Source organism: Protopterus annectens, chromosome 9.part0 (genome assembly GCF_019279795.1).
Source record: "Protopterus annectens isolate FY-2018-M chromosome 9.part0, PAN1.0, whole genome shotgun sequence".
Classification (NCBI taxonomy): domain Eukaryota; kingdom Metazoa; phylum Chordata; order Ceratodontiformes; family Protopteridae; genus Protopterus; species Protopterus annectens.
Genome location: NC_056743.1, coordinates 1,054,066,919 through 1,054,093,531, shown reverse-complemented (window position 1 = coordinate 1,054,093,531; position 26,613 = coordinate 1,054,066,919).

The window sequence follows — 26,613 nt, the reverse complement described above, 5'->3', positions numbered from 1 at the left end:
AGATTTCATACTGCACATCTTTGATGAGAAGTAATTGGTTAACCTTTAACCTTTTGTTTCATCAGCCTGTTTATCAATCTGTGTAGCAAGTATCAGATCTGTCAGAAATGTATGCTGGTTACAACTAAATAATATGGGTTGTGCATTTGCGTGACACGCAATATTCTTTGCAAGTATAATTTTTATATGTTTGCTATAATTGAATCCACTTTGTATCCACAGTATTCCCATTAGTCTCGATATCAAAAGTAGGAAGGGCAGCTTTATAGAATTCCATGGCTATTCCAGTGTTACAAAAAAATATTTATGCTGTATAAATGAAAAATTTGCACTTCCTACTTGGCCAGATATTTATGATTTGTATTTGTGCCATGTATGAGTGTATGCATTTGTCAGACTGTGTATCCTATGACGGACTGACTACCCATCTAAATTTAGTTGCTCAGCCATGTACAGAGTGAATGCTGGGATAGGCTTCTGCCCCCCCCCATGACGAAGACCATAAATTTGAGTGAAAGGTAATTTAATATTGAATGATGTCAACAATTCAACAATTTTAAAATATTATAAAGCTATTAAATTAACTTCTATCCTTAGAAAGAATCTCAGTTTATTCTAGAAGTATGGGAGCTAATTCTAAACATGTTGAACTAAGACATCAAATTAATTTTTGACGAACAACAACAGGAAAAGAAAAACCAAGTTGCTACACCACAGTATGAAACAACAAAGCCAGTACACAAGTATGGTTCTGTATTTATTCTCTAGCGCCTCGGCCACAGTAAGCCTTCAAGGAGTAACACATAACACAGACAAAAACATTTATATAGCATCAGCTATTAACATCAATCAAACAATTAAACAATTAAATCATTAAAATTAATTAAAGTGCATTTCAAACAAGTTTAAAATGCATTCCAGGCAAAATTAAATAATACTTCTCCAACAGCAATCTGTATTCAAACCCCTAGGAATTAGGGTTTCATACTTCAAAATAAAAATAGTTTCTTTCTTTAAAAGTGCATTCTTGATCAAATTCTCATTTAATTCACTTATAAAAACCTGTTCTAAAATGGTTGCTGTTAAACTATCACATTTTCCCTCATGACATTCATAAAAATGCTGAGCTAAATGGCTCTCTAATTTTTTTACCCTAATATCCCTCAGATGTTCCAATAATCTCACCTTCATCAAATTAATTTTTCTCTTTCACTTCTAGTGTTGTCTTTCTGTACTATACGAGTAGTATCTAAACAACTATATTTGCAACTGGATGCTGAGTGTATATAGGATGTACATAGCGTAAATAACTGATCTTTCCTTTCTATTTTTGTTTCTTATTAGACTATTCTTATTTCTTTGTATTTCTTTTTAAACTTTACAAGTTATTATGACTGTTATTAAATTGTTGCCACGTGTATCTATTTCTACGCACTAAGATAAAACAAAAAGTGCTTTGAGAAAAAATGACTGGATGACTAACTGCACAAACACTCCTGGTACTTGTATCTAAAGATACCTTCAATGAGACAAATGAACGTCTTCTGAAAACAATATTTCCACCTTAATTAGCCATGCCCAGGCGATAGAGCTAAGTATGAAGTACATAAATATATATATATATATATATATATATATATATATATATATATATATGTGTGTGTGTGTGTGTGTGTGTGTGTGTATATATATATATATATATATATATATATATATATATATATATATATGGGGTCTACTGCATAAGTTCGAAAATACACTTCTTCAAACTCACACAGTAGACCCTGGGTTATGCGAAAGTGCACTTAATCGAAAGTGCACTTTCGCAAAACCCGCTTCAGCAAATGGGCTACTACTGATTTTACTGCAGTAGTTACGGACCTTAGGGTTAGGGCACCGGTCATGGTAAGGGGATAGCTAGTATGGCTATCCCCTTACCATGACTCGCGCCCTAACCCTAAGGTCCGTGACTACCGCACCACAGTGGAGGACAGGCTATCCTCCACTGTGGTGTGGTAGCCACGGACCTTAGGGTTAGGGCACGGGTCATGGTAAGGGGATAGCCCTACTAGCTATCCCCTTACCATGACCCGTGGCCTAAGCCTAAGTTCCATAACTACCGCACCACAGTGGAGGACATAGCATGTTTTCCTGTTGTCCTCCACTGTGGTGCGATCTGTTCATAGAAGCTGAGTTTGCGAAAGTGCACTTTCGTGTAACTGAGCGGTCTACTGCTCTTTTTCGAATACGTGGTATTCGAGGAAAAGCAGTAGACCTATATATATATATATATATATATATATATATATATATATATATATATATTAATATATGCATATATATCCATGTATGTATATGGGTCCACTTCAAAATACTGACTTTCAAGATCCCTAAACTCAAAATACTGAGACCAAAATCTCTAAAGTTCAAAATACTGGAAACTCAAAATACTGAAAACACACACTTATTATATTACAGCACAAGTACATGTTTGTGTCTTTCGGCTTTTCCCGGTTAGGGGTCGCCACAGCGGAACTCCGGTCCGCTAATGAATGGTAGTTGATTTTTACATGCCAAGTTACCAGCCCTGATGCACAACCTTCAACGAAGGTACGCCCATTCATGCATGTCTCCACACAGAAGACGCTCTAGCTGAGAATTGAACCGGACAGCGGCTTACTGTGAGGCGACAACGCTACCGCAGCACCACCACCGTGGGTAAAACAAATAAAACACAAATCGTATTAGTCTTCTCCAAGTATAAGCAGGGGGGCAAGCCACCCTACACCCTCCGTGGGGGTCTGCACCCCCCCACACACACACACACACACACCCTGCTACTTAAATATATCAACTCTGAGATTGCACTTGAGTGTAGTGAAGTGCAATCTCGGAGTTGATATATTTAAGTAGTAGGGGGTGTGGGGGCTGCAGGGAGGCTTGCCTACCTGCCTATACTTGCAGAAGAGTAGTATGTTTCTGTATGTAGTTCTGCTGCAAAATAGTTGTGTTGCTGTACTGTGTTTTTTTTTTTTTTGATATTTTGAGTTTCAGTATTTTGAGTTTTCAGTATTTTGAACTTTAGAGATTTGGTGTCAGTATTTTGAGTTTAGGTATTTTGAAAATCAGTATTTTGAAGTGGATCCTTGTGTGTGTGTCTGTATATATATATATGTATATTGTTTGTGGGGATATATTCCTGCTATAAATCACTCCCCATGCTTTGCATCATTTCCACCTTCCTTATTTTAACCACATTGCCATTGATATCATCTCCTTCCTTCTCCTCTTCCCTGTATCCTTTGTCCCTTGATTCTTATCCACTTCAAACAAGCTTAACACTCATCTTTTCTTTACCTATCTGTCGTACGTTAACCCATACTCCCTTCATTCTCTGCCATTCTTTCTGCACACCCATACTCCCTTCATTCTCTGCCATTCTTTCTGCACACCCATACTCCCTTCATTCTCTGCCATTCTTTCTGCACTATTATACATCCCAACTACATTTGTAAATTATCTACTACTTTTTTCTGTATAGCCAACATTTTGAACTTCCCCTCAGGGCCTCCTCTCCAAATCTCTCTGGGGTCCTATACAATCTATGTAAAAATGCCATATGTTGGTCTTTCAGTGGCCCTGATACCATCAAGAATCTTACCATCTCCCATGTTTCCAACCAATTCTCATCATTCTCCAGTATCCTAAGTTTCTTTATGTATCTGTCCCTTAACTTATTAAAATCTTTTGCTTCCTCTTCCTCATCCAGCTCTCTGTATATCTCTTCTATATGTCCCCTTTATAGTCTGCTCTGGTCATTTCCCTTTCCCTGATACCTTGTTTAAGTCCCATCCAGAATTTCACTTTCTTTACATAGCTACTATTCTAATTACTCCCCTGTACACTAGGCAATAAGCATCTATATTACCCAATCAAATTAGGTTAGCGAATACCTGAACGTCGACCTGGTAATATTGAAAAATTAAAACACCAAACAGCCGATTTAATTTAGGGAATGAATTCCCTTGGCCAAAAAAAAAAAATCCCCAATGTTGGGGGCTGTGCCCCACACCCCCCAACTAAATATACCAACTCTGAGATTGCTCTACAGTGGGGAAAGGGACAAAATCCAAAATTCTTTCCCTGCGTTAAATCGGCCGTTCGCGTTTTTTTTTGCTTTCGCTATTACCAGGTCACTGTTTAGGTATTCGCTAACCTAAACATTCGATCAGGTAATAGGAACCCAGCAATAGTACCCTCTATTCTTTTCTCTTCTTTCCTCTGCCCTTTTTATCGCACTGTCTCGATGGGGTGTCAGTCCATCATAGGATACGCAGTCTGACAAACACACACACAGTCCTTAGTACTTTTTGTTACCTTTCACTCCTGATTCTGATTACTTTTGACCTCATTACTCTCATCCCTCCTTTTTCATAGGTTTCCTTATTCTTGCACGCATCATCATTCCTCTGTTTCTCTAAAGATGTTCCTTTCTCCCCTCCCTTTATTGTCCGTGACATTTTGTCTGACCTTATCATTCCACAGTCCTCTCAGTCTTTACGTAACATTCACCACCTCTGCATACCCACTAAAATCAGGCATGCCACACCTTACTATCAGTGTCATCTCAAAGGTTCCTTTTCTTGCCAGAGTATGGTGTAACAAAGCTAACTGGCTTGGCATGTAGGATATGTGATAAAAAGAAAAAACACCTCAGCTATGAAACTATAAGGACTGACACTATCTGACTGTAATCTCAGAGATTGTTCAATAATAAGTTTGTTTCTATCGTTAAGGGAACAGCGTTAGCTTCTTTCTATTATAATTTGCCTGATGTGTGGCACTGAGCAAGTCACTTAACCAGACTATGTTCCTGGTTTGTCTAGAGTTAAAAAAAAAAGTATTGAGCATTTTCTATATGATAACATTTATGAAGCAAACACACACACACATGCACACACTAGAAAGGTTTCTAAATGATGTTCCGCTGCAGTGAAACAGAGAGTTAAATGACCTTTTTACTGTGCTTTTTTCCTGCAAAATCATTTGAGTCTCAACCACAAATGTTTTCAGCCTAGCAGAGGGGAACAATCTTAAAAAAGAGACTTTTTTTATTTTAAGAGAGGACTTTTTAAAGTTGTTATTAATCCATGGAATAGGGCACTCATCAGGTCCCACAGTTTGACAGGAGGGGCATGTGCCCCAATGTAACACCACCCCTGCTTTCTACCATCTTTTACATGTTAACTCTTTCCTTCTCTATCTTACTTCTCTTTCATCATATCTCTTAGCTTCTCCCAGCCTTTCAAATAAATCCTGTCCACTACTGACTAGACATTTACTTCCCAAGATCTGACCATTCCCATAACCTATGACCACAGCAACCCAGACACAAATCTCATACATTTACAATAATCAGTTGGAAAGCGATTGGTCCCCATTCTCTCTGTTTTCACATGCTTGATCTTCATTACCACTTCTCCGACACTCCCCAATTCATGCATCACCTTCCTATATTCCTCTGCTCTTAATTCTCATTTCTCAGGCTTCCTCTCCCGTATCGCATAACATTTCCCCAATTTCTCTCTTATCTCTTTATTCCTGGTAACTCTCCCCTCCCAGTTGTTCTCTATGCTGGCCACTCACGCTTTTATCCTTGAGTCCTTAAGTATATATGCTAGCAACTTCACATCTTTCCCCTCTTATTTCTCCATCTGCAACCTTTCATCTCCACTTTTGTCTGTATTTGTTTTTCATGCAGTTCCTCTAAGACTTTAGAGGCTCCCTCATCCTGTCCAACCTGATTATTGTTTCTTCATTTATTTTATTCTAATGTTTATCATTTCTATCTGCTTTTGCCACAGTTCCATCTCTAGTTCTGCTATCCAATCCTTTTGCCATCTATTTAGATGTCTTTTATATCCCACAACTTTTTCCTCTAAACAGCCATGAAGCCATCCGATATTATAATACACTTTCTCATTTGTGTGCTTGTTCGACCTCTCTAGCTATCTTCTGTAATCATTCCACTTGAGCTGCATATCTCCCCATACCTGGTATTCCCATCTCCACTTCTCCAGACCTTTCCTTCCCCTCCTCCTCCTCCATAGCATTGTAACTAGGGAATGGCATGACTGTCCTCATTAAAATCTGTCAATATTCTCTTCCTCAAATGAAGTTTCATCATTCTTAAATATCGTCTCCACTTCAGATGAAGTTTCATCATCTACTCACATCCTACCCAACCTGCTCTCCTCCTTATCTGCTGAACACAGTCTGCTTCCCACTGCCGTATTTCTCTCCATGCATCCAACACTCCTATCCATTTCATACATTTCCTTAGAATATGCCAGCATTTCATATTGACCTCTGCATTCCCATATAATCTAAGCTCTGCCTGAACACTAATTTAATATCCTGTGTCCATATCACTCTACCTAAAATGCCATGTCCGTAAAGGCAAATCACCCAATGTAACCATCTCTTTTGCTGTCCAAAAAGTTCATTGCAATTTTCCTTCTATCTGCATATTGGTCATTCCTAAATGTAATTAAAATTTATAGAAATGGTCTGATAGCCTAAGAAAGACCTTGGCTGCAGTTTTGAGATTTGGATATTTCATCTTATCTAATGATTCACTCAGCCAACAACTGCCTTTTACAATGCCCAGTGCAAAATACCAAAAAATTACCAGACCAAGTACATTGCTGCAGTCATTCTCTGACAAACAATGTGAGTCCTGCTTTGCTGCATACATATAAGCCAGCTTACCTAAATTGTGCATTAAACAGCACTGGCACCTTAATTTTACCTACCTAGCAAGCAGATTTTATTCTACCTGGACTTGTTTTCTATAGCATCTGTCTTTTCCTGCAGCAATGAATTACATGGCCTATTCCCTTGCTTTGAAGTTATTTCTTGGATTTAAGAAGACAACAAGAAAAAGACAGATTCTATAAAACTTCTTTCCACCATTGTAATCTAGCTTTCTTCTAAATATTTTACTATAATACGTTTAAATTCATTTCAATTGTTTAGAACCAGCATGTCCTTTGAACTCAGTATGATAATGTTAATGTCAAACACATCAGTTCATTAATCTTACAGCTGTCACTAGCACTACCAAAAGCCAATCACTGCTCCTCAAGAAGATCAACAGTTTTAACCCATTTTAAATTTTAAGGTGGTTTATAAAGTTGAAGATGGTCAATACTGTTACCAGCAGCCTGCCTACAGTTGAACCACCTTTAGTTTATACCACTTGTCTTTCCCAGCAGTTGTGTGTAGCCTCATCATCTAGTAAGTATCATCTCTTACTTGACCCTATCATCATTGCATTAACCATTCAAGTCTTTACAGCTGGTAGTCTACACTGGTGAAGTAGTGCTACACTCTGCTAGGGGCATCCGTTTGACCCTCATGGGAGTGTTCACTAGTACTTTATGTAGCTTTGAATGAGCTTGCTAAGGAAGAATACAAACTAGTTAAGGTACTTTATTGCATCTAGCAAAAGTTTTCATATACATCAGAAATTTCAGTTTTACAAATAATTGGTTATAATCATTATTAGACAGTCTCTGGCAATCACTTTTCAGATTTTTCAGCATATACATCTTGCAGTCCTGTTCCGCAGATTAAAGTAGTAGAAATGTAAAAAAAATCCTCCAATATGTAATTTGGTAGCAGAGCTGCAGAGGTGTGTCTCAGGACAGAATTTTGCAATGGCATAACAGTGTATAATATACTGGGAGGACTTCATGGTATAGTAAAATATGGGATAGACATACTGACAGCTCAAAAATATGCCCAAACTTCTTTGAAACTAAGGGCATGTTAATAATTTTTGAGGTTATGAATAAATTTGGGCTACATATTCGGCATGCCTCTCATAGGGCCCTACTTTATAATCTGCAGTCCTGTCACTGTGACAAGTCAATAATAAATGTAATTTTTAATTAGATTTGTGAAATCAAATTTCAGGATGCAATTATGTGATGAGAGCTCTGCATGTTAGGAGTTGTGGTACTTTAAATGGCATCCTGGCAATTTAGATTCAGGGTATTAATAAATGTCTTGTTTATAGCCATTTTTAAAAATATTTCTTGAATGCACTAAGCAATGCTCAGGGTTCATTCTGACATACAACGGTGTCACTAAAGATAGCACAAAACATCTCTGTGCAACATGACTGGTACCTGATAACCTCACACAGCTAGCCTATCAATAAGTTATAGCATGTAGCAATCTGGAATTTTCTACGTACATTGATTACACTTAAAAGAGGCCAGGTAAATTCCTAACAGCTACAATACTCCATGCTGCTAGCATGTTATGCTCTAGTTTCTTGAGGTGGTATCATACAGGGATTTATCATCATTCTCTCCTACAGAATTGCTTTGCTGGATGTTCTCCTGTTAGCGTCCAAGGGGAAGGGTCTGTCATGAACAGCTCCTTGGTGGTAGAAAACATAACTCTAGTATGACTTGCAGAAACAAGAAACTCCATCAGTTTTCATGTTGAGATATTACAAGTTGGTTTTGAAAAATAAAAAGAAACTTCCAGTTCTAATTCAAATTCTAGAGAAGACAGCAACTCTGTAATGATAATCTATAGCCCTACCTGATGCTTGGGACCTATGTGTTCTGCACTTGCAACTATTAACTTCTCAATTCAGTCTACTAATAAATTGCTACCACATCTAAATGCATTAAAGACTATATTTTGGTTTGCAGTATAAACACTTAGCTTTACGCTCAAACTTTCATAATGTATAGAAATTAATTTTCTTTCACACAGATAGCAATACTTTTTCTGTTAACTTCCAAAATCGTCCAGATAACCCCTGCTTTGACTTTTTTTTTGTAAATTCTAAGTAATGTCTTAAAACTGATGACATACAAAAATTATATAGCTATATAATGTGACTGTAAACTGATACGTATGATTTAAATGTTGCTGCATATTGGAATGATAATAATTTTTCCTCCTACTCTCAACCCCCTCTTCCCATTTCAGGCTTTTGAAATTTTTGATGAACTACTTTAAAAAAGAAATTATGATAAATAAACCCCACCTAAAGAAATACTTGCCTCCTGCAGTCATTGAATCCAAGGTAGAAATGAACCAACAGAGCAAAGCAATCTGTGTCATGTAATGGTAAAATGCCCTGCTGAACTCAGACTGTTTATTATTTTGCTAGTCAGAAGCACAGTGAAACACTACTAAGAGAAGCTGGAAACAATAAAAAACTGGAACAGAAATCTTTACATTTTCCAGTCCAAATCAGTGCTACACATCTGCTCAAAGTTAACTTGTTAACACAGATGAATTACAGGCTTGTGTGCTGCTGCTTGAAACTACTTATAGTCATGGAAATAAATCTGTCTGACTGGCATGTAAGCTCTATGAATTTCAATAATGCTTTGCTGAAACACTTTCCAGTAATCTGCCTGGTTCTGTGAAGGAGAGGAATGGGGCTTTAACTCCCATAACAACTAGATCCAAGAAGCGGCCCAGGAAATGGGGACGTTGGTAGGAAAGTGGTGTAGATAAGTGTCTCATGTTGGCTCACCCATGGCCAGGGGATGAAGTTGGTCTGGTTCAGTGCAGTAACACTAACTGAGGGACACCCAGTGTGCTAAACTTAAGTGCATAAGGAATTGGGGTGTCAGCCTGGCCATGAATGCATACCATCTCTCATCCAAGCATTATATGGCACAGAAGTATATACAGATAGTTAATACATCACACCTATTGCTCAACAAGTGGATGACTATTAGATGCCCCAACACATTCCAATAATTAACCACAGTAAGAGTGCCGCATCTCCCAACTTCTACTCATCCCAGCCATCTCCAAATGTCAGGAATGGGAAAGAACAAAATGGTCAGCTGTGCACAGTGTCTGATCACCACAGGGTGAATTGGACAAAAAGAATCATATTGAAAAAAATAACTGTCTGCAAATACATTTATTCACTGCTACAAGGGCATACTTAACCAAAGAATTACTGAGAAATCTCAAATCTCATTTAGCTGAATCAAAAATCTTCACATAGAAAACTGGGAAATGGAAAACCATGAAAATTGCATTAAAAATTACAATTTTCTGGTAGTTCTTAACTTTCTTAATTTAAACACTTAACAGTCTACCAGAAATTTGCTGGTGTAGGGAGTGAGGGTAAGCTTCCTGCAGCCTTTAAGGAGGCGTATGCCTACCATCTGTACTTGTAATATATTCTAACTCTGAAATCAGAGGAGCCAAATGTTTTGTTTACCCAACAGTGTTTAGTCTTGGACTTAAAGCACATTATATTTGGGGAGTGAGGTGCTGCAGAGTGTCTTGCACATTACAAAAACATGCCATTTGAATATATGCTGTTTAAAAGTAAACTGATTAAGAATTGTAGGAATTTTATGTTTTAGCACTTTCACCTGTGAGATTTTAGGTCTTAGGACTGCACAGCTCAAGCAGTATTATGTAATTAAACATTTCAGTGCAAACCCCGCATTGAAGACTGGTACCGTCAACATAGTGTCATTGCTTTATGCTAACCCTTTGACTTTTGAGGATGCTTCACATCCAAGAAGAGCTCTATTAGATTCCATGCGTATGTACATAAATGTTAACTGTAACTTTGGAAATGTCAGTAAATGTACTATTCCATATTGCTGCCTGCCATTCCTGCAATGATTTGGAATTAGGTGAATATACAGAACTCCCTTATATGAATATGCTGCTACATAAAACTTTTCTAAGGTTCTGGTCATGTTGCTATCATTTTGCAGTATATCCTACTTTTGCCTATAGTAATTCACATGTCTGCATATAAACCAGCTGTGTTACATCTTTGCTGCTGTTGCTTAGCTGTTTAGTCATATCTGAATATTCATTACCTTAAAAACTTCAGCACACCAGTCCTGTCTGTCAACAGCTGTTCCTTATAGTTTTTCAGATTTGTATTCATTACTTTAGTAATGCTGTATGTCCATCTTGCTGTCTACTGACCCGTTTTCTTTCCCTTTAATCTTTTCCATTACCAGTGTCTTCTCTAGAGAATCTTGTCTTCGCATATGTGGCCAATGAGTTTAAGTTTTGCTTTCGATCTACCAGGGAGTAGTCTGGGTTTATTTCCTTAATTACTGAGTGATTTGATCTTTTTACAGTCAACAGAATTATTTTTTTTTTCCAACACCGTGATTTAAAGCCATCAGTTTTTCAGTGTGCTGTCTTACCAGTAGTCCGACAATGTAAAGTTTTTGCTCTTTAAAACCTTATCCAGACTTAGTTTTCCTTCAAAGAAGCATGCATGGCTGTAATGCCTATCTGTGGAGCTCTCTGAGTCCAGGAAAACGAAGCATTGTCAAAGCCTCTATTTTCCCCATTTATTTGCAAAGGACTGATGTGATTAGAGGACATATTTTGGATATTGAGTAGGAAGCCAGCTTTTGCACTTTCCACTTTTGCCTTCATCAACAGACTCTTCAAATCTTCCTGTGAAAGTGGTTTCACCTGCATATCTGATGTTATTGATATTTCTTCTGGTGATTTTGATTTCAGCATGATTCATCTATTTCAGCATTTCACATAAGTAGATCCAGCCTTGCTGTAGGTCTTTCCCAGTCTTGAACTCGATCTTTCCCAGTCTTTAACTCATCAGTTATTCCATATTTGGGTTTAACTATTGCTTCTTGTTCTATAAACAGATTAATCAGGAAGTAAATAAAGATACCGAGTATCCCTATTTCTAGAAACTCTTATGATATACATCGTTAAAGGCTTTGAAATAGTCAATAATGCAGAAGAAACTATTTTTCTAGAAGTCACTTGTTTTGTCAATTATCCAGTAGATGTTGGCACTCTGATCTTTGGTCTCACTGCTCATTCAAAAGCCAGCTTGTACACCTGGCAGTTTTCAATCAAAATATTGATAGTGTCTAGCTTTTAGGATTAAGCATTGCATTGCTAATATGTGAAAAATGTTTAACATTTTGAAAACTGAGCACTCTTAATATTATCATTCTATGGAACTGGAGTATAAATTTACCTTTTATAATGTAATGGCAAATGCTGTGTTTTTTGAATTTGTTGTGATACAGTGACAGCATAACACCCCATGCAAGAATCAAACCTTGCATCTTGTGTCTGCAATGTAAATACCTTAACCATTATACCACCCTCCCACTCTCTTATACTAATGTCCCACTCCCCTACAAAGGTTGCAGACCCTGCACTAGAACCAAGGACAATCTGTAGTACAGCCCTACACTTATACCTGCTGCAGCAGGATTTATTGCCACCTTCTAGAATATATCTCATACTTCTGTCCTTAGTTATTCAGCCACTCTATACAGCAGGCCCAATCCCTGAAAGGTATTCTTCAGTTCAAGTAGAAACTCATTTGGATTCTTGCTGAGCAAATATTTAACTGGCCTGCAGTCTTTGCAATAAGAGGGTGATGTGTATGATACACAGTCAGTTTCTGATCTTGTTTTTCTGACTGCATAGATCTCTTCAATCTGAGAATGTAAAGTATATAGTCAGCCTGATTTCATTATTCACCATCTGGTCATATCCATGTGTAAAAGCATCTCTTAGGCTGTTGAAAGAGTGTTTGCTATGTCCAGTGAATTATTTAGAATTCTACAAAACTATGTGGTATTAAAGTCCATACTCCAAGGCCAAACTTGCCCATTATTCCAGGTGTTCTTTGACCACCCACTTTCGCATTCTAATCCCCTGCAATAAAGATAATAACTTTTTAATGTTATTTCCAAAAGTTGCTGCAGATCCTCATAAAACTGTTTGACTTCCTTTTATTCCGCATATGGAGCACAAACTCACTGTTAAAAACAACAGTCATTTTCTAGATTGTAACCAACACTGATTTTACTACCCTTTTATTGACTATGATGACTAATCCATTTCTTTTGTAAGATTTTTTGCCCTTATTAGATCAACAATTATCTGAAGAAAAATGGCCCATCCCAGTCCTTTTAATTCCCTAATTACCAAGATGTCAACGTGTGTCTTAGTCTTCTTATTTTTAGCCACATCAAGTTAACATGGTTCATATTTCTTACATTCCAAACTTCAGTGGTTTTAGTTCTTTGCAGCATCAGTCTTTCCTTTCATCTCTGTGTACCTCAATAAATAGATGTGCTTTCAGCTTTGGCCCATCTGGTCATGACCTTTGCATTTCTTGTACTTATCCTCCATTCTTTCACAGTAGTATGAGGGAAGACTTCACAGCTGAGGATTGTATCTTCATAGGTTCATTAGTTCATAAGGTAATACTAGATTTGTTTGAGGTTCAGGGGACCATTGAGGATCCTATCCAATTTCCCAAATGTCTCTGAGTGCTGTCTGAATAAGAGACATGCTCAAGACACACAGAAAGCAAATGAATACTGTGGGAATTGAACTCTGGACCACCAGAAGCAGCATGTTAGCAGCTCAGAGCCTTAATCCTCTGCATTAACTTGTTGTGTGGACACGTCTCAGGTTGCTTTTGCTCATAGTGTTTTCTTGGCAATCATAGTGGAGTTGCCTGCCATTATCTTTTCCAGTGGACCATATTTAATCTGGTCTATGGAGTCATCTTGGGAGCTCTACACAGTATAGCTTATAGCTTCACTGAGATAGATAAGATCCTTCACCAAGGCATGCTAATAGCCCATTATTTAGTGTCTCTGCATACTTTTGTTGGTTTATAAATTTTAGATGTACACTTTGTTTAAATATTCTTCATTAAGGCCTGATCTTTTGCATACACCATAGCAATAGTAAATGCAACATATGGATTTGCAGCTAGCATATCTTCATACAGAGAAGTTGTCTGTGTTTAACGTTTAGTGTAGATGTTCATGTTGAGGGATTATCTCTCTCTCTCTCTATACTGTGCTTCATTTTCCACTCTCCAGCACATGTTCTCTATCTTAAGATATGCACATTTTCCATTCATATTTGTATTCTATATTCAGAAACAAACCACCACTAACAAAAGCATTGCAAAAACATTGTACATTTACAAATGTCTAAAAGTTTGATATAATTTCTACATACCTGCATCAGATATATACTGTACAATGTTGACTAATGTATGGTAATTCATACTTTGGGATATTTTTATATTTGTAGCAAAAAATATACTGAACAACAACATAGTGATGAACAGAAATTCAAAAACCTAAAATGACTCCAGAAAATGCTTACACACACCAGGAGAGATTGAATATCGACAAATGCACATATAAGCTACAACAATCTGAACCTCAGACACACTGCAGTCCAAGTCAGAAGTCATTATGATACTCTTTCATTATGGTTGCATTGGCTTCCTATAGGGCACTATAACAATCATTTTATAATGCATTTCAACGAACTTGTCTGTGAAATAAACCTAACATTTTTATACCTACATGCATACATATTTTCTCTTTGTTGGACCAGTATACTGTTTTCGGGGGTCAACTGAGGTGGCATTCATAAATTTGGTCAGAGCCACAGGAAACTTCCCTACTCTATACATGCCAGTATGAGGAGTCATAATAGTCACATATAAAGAGAGGGGATGAAGGAGTGAGACAGATATGGAGCAGGAGACTGATTTTGTGGTAACAGTGCTACAGTCCAGTGGACTAAGTACACAACAACTTTTGAAAAGGAATTTCCAGACTGCAGATACTGAACATAGTGAGAAGCTATGGTCAAAGATTGTTGAAAAACTTGAAGCTGCTGATTCTGTTTAAAAATCCATCTGTGATTCGTATTCTACTTATGTGCTTGATGATACAAGTGAAAAGAAAAAAAATGTAGACTAATTATTTTGGTTCTTGTCAGCAACAGAAAATTATAAAACAGAGACACAGGAAGCAGACCTTTTGCTGAAGTTGTGCAGAACAAATGTGCTGTAATAGAGCTTAAGCAAGTTACTGACACTTTAGAACAATGTAGATCCTTACTTCATTTTCATTTTCTTGCAGAGGGGGCCCCATGGACAAACATAATTTGGGGACTGGAGTTTTTTTCTATTTTAAATTAATACAGCACAGGTAAGAGCTTTGATACTTTTTACTGGGGAATCTGTTTATGAATTAAACTTAAAAATTAATCTGTTCTCCAGCACATATGGGCTAAATTTGCAAACTGATTAAGCACTACAATCTGATTAAGCACTACAAACTGATTAAGCACTACAAACTGATTAAGCACTACTCCTTGGTTGCAGCTACAGCTCTATGATTTGCATCTAAATAAGAGAAGAAAACTACAAATTTGGACCACAGACTCTTTTTTTGTTGGAAGAAGATGTGAGAAAGGAATTAAGTCAGCATTGTGAAGTTCTGAAATGTTTATTGAAAACTAAGGATACATTGGGACTGTAGACAGATTTGGGAAGGTATTGTGGACTTGTTAGTGGCTAATCAATATTTAAAAGTTGTTAACAATCAGGTCTGTAGATTATAGATTATAGATATGTGAAACAAGTAGATGCTAGAAACCTAAATATTGCTTTTTGTGAGGGAAACTGGGACATTTTAGATGAAACTTTCCTAACTGTTTCTACATATAGTGTAGGTAGCAGTGTCATAACAGTGCCAACTGTGAGAACTGTACAAGATGCGATAGCAATGGACATTATGGGCAGTTTGCCTTAAAACGCAGTAGAAAATGTAAATGTAAGTAAAACTTCTGATTCAGACCGTACCAAGAAATAATTTTCACACTATGACACCACTCAAGACTGTTATAAAATCTGTTTCAGAGTCAAATGTAGATGTGCATTCTGAGGAATACAGTACTGTTAGTGATAGTAGCAAAGAGGAATTGATTCCCAACTAAACATTGTTTAAAAAGTTTGGGAAACCAAAAAAGAAAAGTTGGTTAAGGGGGGAGGTATCCCTTTCACATAAAAAAATTGAACACACAATGGGAATAACTGGATAAACTCTGTTAAAAGATAAGGTACACCTAAATGGATTACAAACATATTTTGTGATAGATGCTCATTATGAGATGTGCAAAGTTTTCTTTGACAGAGTAAACTCATTTAAATTCATTCATAGGATATTGGTCTTTTGAGACAGATCATTGTTCTGGCCTAGTGACTTTCATTTTGAGCTGAGAACTTAAAATATTACACACTAATGTGATAGATCCAAGCAGGATATTAATACTACATATTTGTATCAAGGACATTGATAAAGAATAACAAATCCATCCATCCATCCATCCATCCATCCATCCATCCATCCATCCATCCATCCATCCATCCATCCATCCATCCATCCATCCATCCACAGGTCCTTTTTCTCATTTTGCACATGGGGTCAGAGGGTCACTTCAACAGTGACGATCATCTAGAACCAAGGTTTACATCACCATTTGGCTAGCCATGCCACAGTTGCCCTTCTACACCATAAACGTATGCATACACTCATACCTATAACCAATTTACAGTATCCAATCTACCTACTGGATGTCTTTGGAATGTGAGAGGAAACCGGAGTACCCATAGGAAAGCCACATGAACATAAAGAGGACATGCAGACTCTGCACAGAAGGCACCCCAGCCAAGAATTGAATCAGGGAACCTCCCTGTGAGGTGTCAACGCTATCCACTGTGCCAAATAATAAATGTTTATGCAAATTCTGTCCAACTTAAATAAAGCAGTTATGGGATAGTTTATAACCATAGCTGAAAATTAATGGGCTGTTTATTTGAGGTGGGAACTTTAATTCCACTTTATTGACAGAAAAATAGAAAAAAAATTTAAAGATGTTAATGTAAAACAGTACAAAGATTTACCACAAGGCTCAGTTCCGAGCCCACTTCTCTTTTCTATCTACACTAACAATCTACATACCTCCACCCAGCATGCCACACTCATAAAGCATGCAGATGATTCGACTTTAATCTGCTCAGCCCCCTCTCTTTACATTCTCCAACAACAGACCCAGGAATCCTTTAACTCTGTGGAAAGTTGGATCACAAACATCCAACTCATCCTTAACCCTAATAAAACTAATTTGCTTTTATTTACCCCCAACAAATCAAAGTCTGCTCCTCTTTCCTTTTCTGTTACTTCCAAAAATGGTACTATCATTTCTCCTTCTGTCCATACCAAACTCCTTGGTGTTGAGATTGACAAAAACCTTCTCTTTGATGCCCATATCTTTCAAACCACCAAAAAGATTCACAAAAAAAGGGCTCATTATACAGATACAAAAACTTCCTTTCAGATCAAGCACAGCTCACACTAGCCCAAACTAACCTTTTGTCCACACTAATGTATGCAGCACCAATTCTTACCTATATCAGAAAACGTGACCTTGATAAACTTGAGTCATGCTATAATAATATTGCCACATTTGCTAACAACGCCACCTTCAGATCCCATCATTGTCTCGCTCTAAGGGACTTAAAATGGCTAGAATTTCCTCAACTACTAAATTACCTCCAACTGGCTACTGCCTATAACATTCTGAAGTATCCTGATAAAACCCCAGCATCGAGCTGGCACCTCAGCGTTTCATAAAAATCTACTGCCAATCATTAGCGGACCGGAGTTCTGCTGTGGCGACCCATTACCAGGAAAAGCTGAAAGACAAACAACAACAACAACTAAATTAATTACTTGCCTACTATGCAACAAATCACACACTCCGTTCTAGTGACAAACCACTTCTATGCATCTCTAGGGCTAATAACAGTGCTGGAAAAGTGCTATTCTCCCACACTGTTGCTAAAAATAGGAACAAACTCACCCCATCACTGACCTCTATCCCCACCACCTCACACTTCAAAACTCTTTAAAATCACATCTCATAAACACCTGGCTTTGCCCATGCATAACCTAAAAACACCGCTTAAGCTCTGTGGAAAATTGAAAGGCTTATTACTTGACTAATGTAAATGTTACAATTTTTATCCCTTTAATATAGGTACTTCATTTTAACATGATGTATGTCATGACTCTCAATGCTAAATTTATTTAGTCTGTTCAGCTACTGAGTTGTATCCAGTCTGTTTTATATTTCTGTCTTTTTTGCTGGATTTTTGCTGTTATAATGTGTTAGTATCAGTTTTTTACTACTATGTATTAAATTCTAGTATTTCTGTTAATATATATGGAGCTTTTCTCCCCGGGCCTCCGCTGTAAATGGAGCTGGTCCAGTCGGACTGTCCCAGTTAACAAATGTAAAATAAAAATAAATAAATAAATAAATAAATATTTTTTTTCTACATGAATAGATTATATTTTTTCAAGTAGCAATTTGTAAGCCAAAAACAGATTGAAGGGAATTGTTTTTCAGATTGTATGGCTTTATAGATATACCTGATGATAGAAGAATCCAAAACACTGCTTTTTTCACAATATATGAAATTAAATCTTACATGGAAAGAGTTTGGAGAGACCTTGCAAAATTTAAAGTTTGCATATGCATCCTGGGTTGTAGTTTTCCCTAAAAAAGTTATGAACAGAATATAAATGGCATTTGATAAGACGTAAAGTGATTTAGTTTGAACAACATCAAAATGTATTGCAAGGACACGACAGAGCAGTTTTTAAAAAAGGAATGCATTTGTTTTTTTTTTGTATGCAAGTTGGGAATATAATGAGAAAATTGTATCATTATGGGTTTATAATTTAAAATATAAGTGGTTAAGAAGAATAAATATTGCAATTTTCTCTAATAGATAAAGAAGAATGTTATGTCAGGGGTTATTACAGAACAGACAGTTGCTAAAACTTATATGACAGGTAGGGCTTTACTATTTGAAGAAATATAGAAAAATTACAGATGATAGTGCCTCAGATATAACCCTTGTTCATTAGATTTTGAATAATATAGTACTATATAAACCCTTTTTATCCATGTAATTCAAATGGGTTTTGAATAATATAGTACTGGATTAACCCTTTTCATCCAGGGAATTGAAACTGACCCTTGGAGGTTTTGAACTAAATCTTTTTCAAGAGAAAATGAGTTACCTTATTTTTGTTGTAAAACGTTAGAATACTGGAAAACATATTTGTTAAGCAAATGGATGGGTTTTTCAAGAAGTGCCACCGGATGTGAAACATTCTTGTTATATGTCTGTATTAATTTTAATATAGAAAGTGAAAGGCAAAGAAAATCTTGATAAATGGAGGTATATTTTACTTATTAGTTGATAAATGGAGGTATATTTTACTATTTAGTTATTGTAATTATAAATTATTAGAATATATGTTTCAGAAAAGAAGGAAATACTTCTTGATGGATTCCAAAAGCTATTTGCAGACAGCACAGTATACTGAAGGAAGACTTCAGTGCACCAGCTGTGGTCACGATTTCAGAAGACACACTGAAAGCAGTCTGAGTATTTAGCTATTCATTGTAGGATAGTTACATATTACATGTATGTCCATTTGATTCCAAATGCATTGTGCACACCCAATGCAATTAAAATGCGACAAACTGCAAAGCTGGCTCTGTTTCCAAAATCCTTGTTGTATGCTATACAGCATCACAAGAAACAGAAGCTACTACTACAGATGCCATTGTATCCCATAAGAATACCACAAAAAAAAAGAAAATAACAAAAAATGGAACTTCCAGTTAATGAACTGTAACAGGCTGAAGTAATATAAACCATGGATGAGGATGTGGTTGTGGACCCTAGAAGACAGCCAGCTAGAGTGACAGTAAGACTGCAACTAAACCAGTTGTCAGACCAACAAATAATTGACAGGTACTGCCTAAACAGCCCACTGTTTCAGGCTGTCTGCAATATGTGTGTGCCCCACACATCTGTGTGGACCTTGTGAGGCAACCCCATCTGGGTCTATAGTATAACATCAAAGTCTTAAAACTTCTAATTTTATAATATCGACCCCTATTCAGCGAACGCTTGAAATAGCGAAGCTGCAGAACACTGGATATTTTCCTAGGGAAAGTATTCGGTGGGCCGTTTCTGCAGCTTCGCTATTTCCTCGTCTGTGGTGCGAAGGTGATGGACCGGGTTAAGGTAAGTGTTCGAACGGACCAAGGTAAGGTGAGTGTATGATAGTTAGAGACCTTAGGGACAGAGAGCGGGTAAGGTTGAGTGTGCGATACTTAGGGACCTTAGGGTTAGGGAGCGGGTAAGGTGAGTGTGCAATAGTTAGGGAACTTAGGGTTAGGGAACAGGTAAGGTGAGTGTGCGTTAGTTAGGGACCTTAGGGTTAGGGTTGGGTTAAGGTAAGTGGATAGCTAGTAGTGTATGTATGGTTTAGTGTAGGGTTCTGTGAAGTGTGTATGTGTGGATTATGTATTTTGGTGTGCTTGTACTGTGTGTGTATTCTCAGAACAGCAATTTTTTTTTCCCTTGGAAAAAAATTTGCTGTTCTGAGCATTCGAGTATATCACATTTCGAGATTCCAAGATTGAGCTTATGGTGTTCGATATTTTGGAATTTTGATAATGTGATATAGAACCCCCCCATCCCCCTTGAAACCAAAGTGTGTCTCAGCCTGGTGTACTTGCATCTGGGCCATTCCAAAAACACATGGATGATGCTGTGGGAGTGTCACAGACAGCTGTAAGTCCTATCCTGGCAAAATTCCTGGCAGCAGTGTTCAGCAAGTTGGATGACTACATATACAGGCATCCACCCTCATGGAGCAGAGAACTGCAATGAGTGGGTACTACTGGGTCAGTACAGGAACACAGCTAGGATGTAAGCAAAGGACATTCCTCCTAACACTATCCATGCTGACAACATGTGTTTAATCTCCACAACAGGTGGCTGTGGTTATCCACTGGAGCCATGGGTAATGACTCTATACAGAAAACAAACAAACCCTGCAGAGGAGGCCTACAACAGAGCACCCACCACAACAAGAAATATCATAGAGCTTGTGTTTGGTGTGCTGAAAGCTTGGTTTAGATATCTGGCCACATCTAGGGTACACTACAATACACACCTGAGAAGGCAGCACAAATGATAATGATGTGTGCCATGCTGCACAATGTGCTAACTAGAGCACATGGTGGTCTGCCAGCTGAGGGTGTGGGTCAACTACCCCAAGAACCCCAGATATCTAAAGAGGACATCCCGCAGATATCAGTGGAGGAGCAGCAGGACATGAGGGGCAGAAGGCACAGGCATGAGTGACAGAGAGTGTGACTACAAGTGCTGGCCCAGGCAAAATGGAAGTGTGTGAGCCATAACTTTTAGTAATGACAAGCCAGACGTACAGAAGTACACAGATTAAGCACTGATGTTCAGGTGTTGTCCCACAACAGCAGCATGGATTGCATCTAATGGCAATTACACAGAGAGCATCAGGCATCACTGATTATCAGGTATAATAATATAATCATAGCATATAACATTATGAACACATACAAATGTATCAACAGGGATTATAATGTCAGGGCACAAATGACACAGCAATGAATACAGACTCATACTGATATATCTGTCTATGGCACACAATAAGGGACACACATCAGTGCAACACATTTCTATCTGTTCACTATAAAAAGATGCAAACAAGTAAACAATTCAATACATAATGCAGAACTGTTGTTAATATCACAAATCAAATATATCAGTGTAAACTATAGATAAAGTAATGTAATAAATGGAGGCAACTATGTTTAGTAAAACTGTCAGACTCCTGTGGCATCAGACTTGCCAATGAACACAGACAGATGACATTGTCAGTATTCTGCACAGCACTCATCATCATCATGGGGTGAGAATGACACTACTGAACAGAATGATCAAATGTCTAAGTTACTCTAATGCAGTCTTGGAAGCACACACTGATGGCTCATACCACAGTCTGGTCTGCCCCTAACACATATGGAAACACTTGGCCCAGGTGGCTTAATAGAAAAGACCAATGGGTGATGCCAGTTTGTGATGGTAAAGAGCATGACTGCATCTTAACTGTCTAATCATGACTGCTGGACCCACAGCAGATTGGCCAGCAGCAAAAGAGTGTGCACATTGGAGCATAGACATTGGCACCTGATGGGCAATGCTGGTTCTGCTGAGAGGGGACCTGTATCTCCCATGTGGCAATCAGCTATGCACAGTCAGGGCATGCAGAGCCCTACTTGTATTGCAGCATTGCTGAAGTATTGTACATGCCAGTGATTCTATGGACTGTGCCATAGATAACACAGTTTCATTCTGTGCATCCAGTGATGCCATTACCTCACCATGAATGTGTTCCTGTCCTTCATGCAGCACACCCTGCTGATATACATCATGATCTGTGGCACTGGCAAGTGCATGGATGTCTAATCCATGAAGTTGCTGGGTATGTTCATTTGCCTGTAGGAGTAGATGCACCCCCTCTGACACATGCCCATGCACACCAGCTGCATGCCAATGTCTATTGCAATGGGCATTATCAATGTGCTGTGAGGAACTGTCAGCATCAGCAGCAGTCTCAATATGGGGCTGTTGTCTACAAGCCTTATCCTGTCCACCATCTGATGTCCCTTCATTGTCAGAATGGCTTGACAAGTTTCTTTCCTCACCTGAGGCTACAGGTGTATCCACATGACTGTCACCATCTTGACCGGACTGTATCACCATATCACTGTCCTGGGTGTCAGAGGCCATGCTATCATACTGAAACATATCAAATCCCACATTGCAATCAGTGAATGGGCTAATGAAGGATACAGGCAGTTGATGTGCTAAAACAAGAGACAGATAACACAGATCAGGACAACATACTTACATGGCATGCTGTGTATCATTAAACATATATGATACATATATCTCACTCTAACGTTGCAGATAATACTGACTCATCCTTAGGTCTTGTCTGTGAATGGGTTATGGAATCTACATAACACAGAGTCAGTTACATTACATACCCAAAATAAATGACATATTTGATGAATACAAACATAGCACACACTTGACAAGCCCTCATGGGAAGATAGCACAGTAGAAGAGGTATGAACTTCAACTGTTGCAGGGAAATAAAGTCAGCAATATTAACTACATCACTGCCATAATGGAGCATTCCAACAGTGTTAAAACATACAGTAGGCATTTCTCAGATGTACCACTTGTTTGTGCACAGGATGATGATGATGCAATCTGTCCTATGAATGGGTAGAAGGACACAGTATTAACGGACTATAAGCAATCACATGTTAGATAGATAGGTAATAGCATACTACTGACAGACTCCCACTGTTGTGAGTTTGCTTACTGTACTGAGGATCTTACTGTGGTAAAGTAAAGAGAAAGACAATGCAGTAATGTCTGCCAACAGTGGAATACTGCAGGATGACATATACAACACAGTTCAGGTTGCATTATTCTGTTTGTACTGCATTTGTATCATCATCACCATCATCATCATCAGCCCCCTTTTTCCCATTTTTTCTACATGGGGTCAGGGTATCATGTTAACTGTGGCCAACTCTCTCAATTCAGTGCCACACTCATGCCTTCTTTAACACTCATGCCTGACTGTCAGAGATCTTCTTTCATACAATCCATCCACCTCTTTGCTGGATGTCCTCACTTCCTCTTACCTTCTTCCTGTTTATCCCAAATCTTCCTCACCAGATTGTCTTCTGCTTTTCTACATGTGCCCAAACCACCATAATCTGTTCTCTTTGATCTTTTCTGCAATTGGAGCTACTTTGTCTTCTGCTCTTATGTCCTCATTTTTTTATCTGTCCCACAGTGTGCATCTTATCACCTTTCTCAGGAACTTCATTTCCATCACCTCTAGCTTCTTCAACTGTTTTGCCTTTACTGTCCAGGTTTCTGAACCATACAGTAGTATTGGTCGCACCACTGCCTTGCACACCTTACTTTTCAGCTTTTTTGGCATTCTTCTGTTATAGACTGCACCTGATACTCTATGCCAGTTGGCTGAAGCCTCTCTGATTCTAGCTTTGACCTCTTCATTCAGACTACCCTTCTCCTCAACCACCCCTCCCAGATACTTGAAGCTGTTTACCTGTTCCACTATCTTCCCTTCTATCTCTATTCTCAGCTTCTTCTGATTTCCCCAATTTGCTGCCATTACCACCGACTTATCTGTGCTTAGTTTCATCCCATGTGCATTCAGATTTGCATTCCATTCTCCTAACCTTTGCTAAGTTCTAGCTCAGAGTCTATCTGTGCTGCCACATCGTCTGCATACAGCAGCTTTGTTGATCTGTCCTCTTTAACCTGTTTGCTAATGAAGTCCATCACCAGTATGAACAGCAGTGAGCTGAAGCCTGGTGTACACTCAATCCAACTGGGAACCCCTCTGTGAGGCCAAACACAGTTCTTACTTAAATCACTAGGTCCTTGTACATAGCCTGCACTAATTCTACCAATGTTTCTGGGAGTTCAAATGACCACAGTACTGCCCAGATCAGCTTTCTTGGGACCTTGTCATGTGCTTTCTCCAAGTATAGGAATGCCTAGTTGGACTCTCTCCTCATCTCTAGCTTCTTCTCAAGTATCTGTCTCAATGCAAACATCGGGTTAATTGTGCTGCATCCTGATCTAAATCCAAACTGTTCATCTCCCGTCTTGTCTTCTCTGCTTTTATCTACTTCACTGCATATCCATTTATCAGTCACCCTCTCCAGAACTTTCATGTAATGTTATAGGAGTTTGATGCCTCTGTACTGGCCACAGTTGTGGATGTCCCCTTTGTTCTTGTACACTGGCACAAGTATGCTTATTCTCCAGTCATCTTGGATACAACTTTCAATCCACACTGCTATTAGTACCCTCAGGAGCTATTTCTCCCCTATCTCACCCAACATCTTTATCATATCTAGCGTGACATCATCTGCTGCTTTCCCTGACTTCATCTTCCTTAATTCTGTTCTTACTTCTTCTAATGTAAGCTGTTTCTGGGGCAGTACAGCTTCTGTGTGGTTTTCTTCATTCAGAAGCTGCTGGAAGTACTCCTTCCATCTGCCTTTGATGTCCTCTGGGCTGGTGAGCAGGTTGTTGCTGGCATCCCTTATGAAGGGTGTCTGGCTATCTTCTATATCTTTCTGTCTTTGCCTTGCAACCTGATCTAGTTTCTTTGAGTCCCTTACTGAGTCACTTTCCAGAAGTTGGTAGAGTGCCTCCAATGCCCTATTATTTGCTATTGCAACTTCTTTCTTAGATTCTTTGTTAGCCAACCAGTAGTCCTTCCTAGCCTGATCAGTCTTTTCTGTCTCCCACTTCTTCCTGCACTCCTTCTTTCTTTTGATGACTTCCTGGACTTCTGCATTCCACCACCAGCTTTTCTTATGTAGATTATTTTCCATACCTGGCTTGGCCACATATTTTTTCTGTAGACCTAACACATGCTGTTTTTAGGCACTGCCAGTTCAGTTGCATGGCTACAGGTTATTATACTTACATTGACTGTCATCACCCTGTGTGGATCTCTGTACATGATTCAATTCCACTGCTGAAAATCAACAATTACAATACATGAACAAGCATACAAAAGCAATATGCAATGATTTACTTTATAGTCATTCATGTCATACAAAGTAACACATATATGTTTAGCCTGGAACTCTTGCTTTTATCCCACCCAAGGTATGCATCACTCCCAAATCACCGTATATAGGGATGCAAGATATATTTTGATCTCAATGGAGCGAGTCAATGGTAGGCCACCAGCGGTAGCATCCCTAGATCCCTAATTCCATTGTAACTTGTTGGCTACACAGAGGATCATGTCAGAGCAGCATCGGCAACAGGCTTCATGTGATCCGCTGTGACCTCCAACCACATAATCATGTTGGTGATGTCAGCTCACACTTCATTCCTCCATACTGCATTCCTTGCCTGTCCAAGGAGACTCCATCCATGTTGTCGCAGAGCATCTATTATAATTTCATTTGCCTGTGGGGAGAAATTGTTTGCCATCTGAAAAACAGTGATATACACATGTTCATATTCATGTGGGGGCCCAATTATGGAGCTTATTATGTGGACAGCTTATGGCATCATAAACAAAATGCATTAATGTGCAATGCAGAAGTCTATGAAACAATCATTGTAGCATATAGTAATGTGACATACAAAAACTTACAACAATGCCTGCATACAGAACAGGTGTAAAAGCAACATAACTTGTGATATCTGTAGAGGCTGTCTCTGGGATTCAAACTCCTCTCATAGTATGGGTTACTCCAGAATTTCGAAGTCCAAAACTTCGAATCTCATATGATCAAAGATCATATGTTCGAAGTTTTAAAACTTTGAAATCCTGAATGGAGATTGGCATACAGCACAGACCAGGAGATTTCCCTTGTCCTCGCTGTAGTGCAATCTTGGAGTTGGTATATTTAATTTTCGGGGGGCGGGGGGTGCAGGGGGGCTTGCCTCTCTGCATACACTTGTTTTTTATGTGTTTAGTGGTGTTTCGGGGGACGGTTCACAATTTTGAGATTCCAAGATCTCGAGATTCTGAACTCGATGTTATGAAAGTCAAGATTTTGGCATTTCGAAATTTAGAAGTGAACCCCACGGTGCATATCCATTTAATGGAAGTCCAAACACAACAGCATAATGCCACCATACCAACAGTCTGCATGCATTTCACATTAAAATACTAAAGAAATACATGTGTACAGTCTGCACAA